General features: G+C 39.0%; 1 pseudogene; it reads left to right on the top strand.

Moving 5' to 3' along the window:
• The first annotated feature begins 361 nt into the window (after window positions 1–361).
• LOC126163397 (5S ribosomal RNA) lies at window positions 362–479 on the top strand (annotated as a pseudogene).
• Window positions 480–5,340: the final 4,861 nt, after the last annotated feature.

Genomic DNA, 5,340 nt, shown 5'->3' with positions numbered 1-5,340 from the left:
TACCCGTTCAACTCTGGAATTGCTCTTGTACACTTAATGTTGACACATTTGCTTTTAATTTCACCAAATGTTGTTTTGATCTTTCTTTACTTTCAATCAGCCCTTTAGACGACCATTTATTTTTCAATGTCTTCCCATTTTTTCTTTAACCATTTTGCCTTGGCTTCCTTGTCATCTATAGCTGCCAGTTTCGGTGAACGAATGCCCAGGTATCACTATTCTTCATTGTTGACTATTTCTTGGTAGTCTTCGTTTGGATGTCGTCCAGACGGTGGGTTAACAACAAGACGTTTGTTTTGTGAACGATGTACAGTGATGTTGAACTGTCTGCGTAATTCATTATTGTTATTAAAAAATACGAGGCAACGGCCTTGCCGCAGTGGATACACCGGTTCCCGTGAGGTCACCGAAGTTAAGCGCTGTCGGGCGTGGTCGGCACTTGGATGGGTGACCCTCCAGGCCGCCATGCGCTGTTGCCATTTTTCGGGGTGCACTCAGCCTCGTGATGCCAATTGAGGAGCTACTCGACCGAATAGTAGCGACTTCGGTCAAGAATACCATCTTACGACCAGGAGAGCGGTGTGCTGACCCCACGCCCCTCCTATCCGCATCCTCCTTGAGGATGACACGGCGGTCGGATGGTCCCGGTAGGCCTGAAAACGGAGTGCTTTATTATATAATACGATGGTCTAGTGAAATAGTAATGGGCGATGATGTCGTCATACGCTGCGATCCGTTTGTGGACACAAAGGAGCTGTTGTTACATTTGCTCGCACTATATGATTCTCAGTAGAGGAACATGTCGCCTCGTGCAAAATTTGTGGACAGTTGGTATCGTAATTAGCTGTGAAAATTGACATGTGTGAAAGCATACGATAATAGAAGTGAAAATTTCCAAAAAACGTAGGACCACAAACTAAGTGTTTGCGAGATAACTGCGAATATGTGGTTACGAGTTGCCACTGACTTCAGTATCAGATGTTGTCGTAGTTGATATAAATGTGTTTGTAGCATAAACTTTTCGATTAAATTTCGATAATTTAGCTGGAATTTCACCTTAGCAAGAAGTACAATGCTACTTCAGCTCGTTAGATCTGTACAATTTACTAGTGAGTTTTCTTCACATGTAACGTACTGCTTACCCAGTTAAACAGTGTTTTGCTTTTGACAGAACAGGATTTATATTTTCATTCTTTTCAATCTAATACACAGCACGTTTTTATTAAAGCTGGAAGCTATGTAACGGACTGCAGCTTTCACACCAGTATATCCAATGGCTGAATACTGTGTCCCAGTATGACAACACAGTACTCATACAGAGAAACTAAACATCCATTTGAATGAATCAGTGAGAATTATTATGAGTACATTAAAATCCACACCGATCCCTTGGCTGCACACGAGCATTAACATTCCACGACCTGAATTGCAACGCCAAGAGACAACCACTCGAAAATAGAGGAAGCTGCATTACCCCAACTGCCCTCAAACCTTCCAGTTCATACAGTCTTAAAGGACCCTCCTCCGGACCGCTTGATGTCACGCACTCCACTGTGGCATAGTGGAGGGCACAACAAGATGTATGACATTAAAGAAAAGTGGTCCAAGAGATGGAAAGCTGCAGCAATAAAACATCAAGGTCTTGAAGATCCATCTACCAGCCTACCAGATTTGATCTGAAGAGAAGTGACTGGACAAGAATGAATAGGATAAGAACCACCTATGCCAGGTGCAATGATCTTATGCACAAGTGGGGACTCCGAAACACTCCAGCCTGAGATTGTGGGGCCCAAGAACAAACCGTTCAACATATTAGCAGAGACTGCCCTCTGAGAAAGTACCCAGGACCATTCAGTGACTTAACTAGTGCTGCTCACTCTGCTATCAATTGGATTCATTCACTAGATGTTGAATATTGATTAAATGTATTTTTTATTATTAATGGTAATTTTATAGTTTAGATGTTCACCTTTTAGTATTATTGAATTATTAATTTTCAGAATGTACCTAAACGTATTAGCTTTGTGCCTATATCCTGAAATGTATAACTGCAAAACATATGTATTTCTTAATATTTACTGTATCGCCATGCGACAAATAAAAATAAGTAAAACCTGTGAAAGTTAAACGAAAAATGTTCTCGAACGGGGTCTAAGTAGAATCAGGACTTCTCTTCATAAATATGTTACTTGTTTAATGACGACAATAGGAACGGGAGGCAGGTTGATATAAGCTATTAGACTAGGGTGACCAAATTATTTTCGGTGAAAACCGGGACACATTCACCCGGGTGCCAATGGACACCTCATTCCAAATGTACCCAGGTTTCTTAATTTTAAATATTAATGTTTTGTTGATACATTTTGTTAACCCGGTTATTATAACTAATAAGAGGATACAAAAGATTGATGTAATCTAGATTATCTGTATAATTAATGACATTTAATAAACGTATACAGTAATAAAGAAATGTCTTACGATTTTACAAAATTTTACAGCCATTCAACTTTTAATCAATTAATATTAACCTGAGATATAATATTACTGAGCACTTATAGATGGAATTGACTATCCTTGGAGAAAAGGGTATTTTTCACTGCCAGCCTTCTTGATCATGTCTTTGTTCTTTGAGACACAGTGATAAAACTCGGCACAATCCATTTTGTAGTTGCACAGGATCTGCAGGATTGCTTCAAGAGAGTCCACTTCCATTCTGTTTCTTTCATCAGTCCACTGGATATTCATGAACGAAAATATTCTTTCCACATTGGCGTTATGGGCTGGGATGGCAAATAAATACCTTGCAATTATTACCAACTCAGAGTAATGCTGAAGACAGTCACAGCTTTTAAAAAAACTTACCCACTTCTCGTGTTATTCCAATGGCGTTTTTTTTTTTTTCATCATTCCACTTGTGAAGACTTTCTTCAACAAAATTTGTCAGTATGCCGAACTGATCAAAGAGAATGGAATCATCGATTTCAGTCTCTTTACTCTTCAAATAAGAAACTGTCTCTTCAACACTTTCCCATTTTGGCACTCTCTTCAGTAACATCCAATCAAACATCGGCGATGAGGGTAAATATGAGGCGCTCCACTTGCTGAGATATTCTACACAATTGTCATAAAACTTGTTAACTTCTTCTCTAAAACTCATTTTCTGCTGCTTCTGATACTGCTGCTCCTTTAAGGACAGATTTAACATTAAAAGAAATGAACTGCTGTTCTCTCCTCTTAGTAACAGTTTCCAGAGTATTTTTCAAAACATCATTTACCTCTATTACACTTTTCGTGCTTCCCTCAATTTCCTTTATCCCATGCTGCAAAGTGCTAAGCTGACTGTGAGTGAACTATAAGTAGGCTTCACTTAAAGGGTTACTGAAAAACTGAACCAATATTTTGGGGGCTTTGTCTTCATTTAGGAAAAAATCTTTTAACGGTTCAAACAGGCGGATTACTCTTTTAACTGCTGGAAACAGTGATAACCAGCGAGTTTTCGAGTCACACATTACATTCATATATTCAGTTTCCACATAATCACAGAACGCATTAAGCCTCACTGTTCTAACAGTATATATGTAAAAGTGTGAGTATACCTTCATGACGATAGTTTCAACATCACAGCTGAAAATTGTCAGCAGATGTCTGCACGCTATTGTGTAAAACATGTGCGGGGCACCCTATACCTTCAATGTTTTCATGCAATGTTGCCTTTAATTTGGTAAATACGTTGCATTTGCCTTGTCTTTTTAAACCACCAAAGTTTGTGTTGGTGTTGTCTCCACAAAATGCCACACATTTATTTTTCTCAAGATCAAACATTTCGATAGTATTCATACAAAATCTTGAAATTTCGTCAGATGTTTCATTAGGTAGGGAACTCACCTTCAAAAGTTTGGTCTGAATTCCCTGATTAATATCGAAAAACTGAACAACAAACGGAAATATTTTAGTGGCCTTATGATTGCTGGCATCAGTGGATATCCCGTAGAAAGAATACTTTTTGATGTATTCAAGGCTTTCCTTTACACTCTGGGGAGCAATAACTCCTTTCGCTAAGGCTGACACTTTAGTTCTTGCTGAACTAAACTTTTTTGCAGTGGAAGTATCATCAAACATAATGCTGTTAATCTTATTAGTACAATCACTAGGTCTATAAGTTGGGCTATGTTTTACCGTGTGGTAGGCTAGTGTAAGCTCGGCTGCTCGAACTTTCGTCTCTTCACTTGACTGATGTTCCACAAAATAATTTTGTAGAGTTTTGCTGCAGCTCGGTGCACTGTATCCGTTAATGTGTTTCTTTGACCTGATGTGATCAACTATGTCGGAACGTCCACCATGACTTATACTAATAAAACAGTTACATACGGAACACTCTGCTTCGTAATCAAAACGACCTTTCTTAATGAAATTCCATTCCTTGGAATAACAGTCACTGAACTTGCAGGCACGTTTCGGCATTGCGTTTCACAGTACTGCAGCAATAATACCACTAATACGAGAAAAAACTATTGCAGTTTGTCTGACAAAACATCAACTACTACACTGTTCTGACAATGAGTGTGTAAGTGGAGCGACAGTCGGACGATTTCATATCTCTGTTACAATAATACAACTTACTACTTGTTGGCCAAAGTACAGCTCAAAGTAAATTATTGCCTGAGTGTATCAATACTGATACTGTATTTACTAGTATGGGGCAATGGAGGTTTTAGACAAATAAGCTAAAATATATTAGTTTCTTGTGTTGTATTTCCTTTAATATAGCTAAATTCCAAAAATTTGAGAAAGTTTCACGAAATGTATTTAAAAACTGAATTCCGGGACTTTTGGGCGTCCCGAAACAAATTTTCGGGACACCGGAACACAGGGATGAAAACCGGAACAATCCCGGTTTTCCGGGACGTTTGGTCACCCTATATTAGACTCTTATTGTTACCGGGAGACTAACTAGGTCGACAAAAGCATTGTATAACAGCGCACGTTTCCAGCGGTTACAAGCAATAAAGCACCTTTCCAACCAAACAGGCAACATTCGTGGACACAGGTATAAGGTAGATGACTTCCGTCCTACGCAACAATTAGCAGAGCAGTGCGAAGAGCAGTACCGTGTTTTCTTTCTTGTGGGAGAGATAGCGACGCCTTAACATGATTTTCCACTCCACCCAGTCTGGGCCGTTGAAAAATTTAGCTCCAGTTATGGGGCACATTTCTCAGGAACAATGAGATGCTTGTTAGATGTAGAAATAATGTATCTTCGATAATTCTAAAGGCATTTAATATGTGTCGGAAGGAAGGACAAATGAATTGTTATACTTTCAAATGGAATTATATGCAGGT

The sequence above is a fragment of the Schistocerca cancellata genome, chromosome 2, assembly GCF_023864275.1.
Source record: "Schistocerca cancellata isolate TAMUIC-IGC-003103 chromosome 2, iqSchCanc2.1, whole genome shotgun sequence".
In the NCBI taxonomy this organism is placed as follows: Eukaryota; Metazoa; Arthropoda; class Insecta; order Orthoptera; family Acrididae; genus Schistocerca; species Schistocerca cancellata.
The sequence above is the reverse complement of the archived record's forward strand: the minus strand, read 5'-3'. Positions and strand labels throughout refer to the sequence as shown.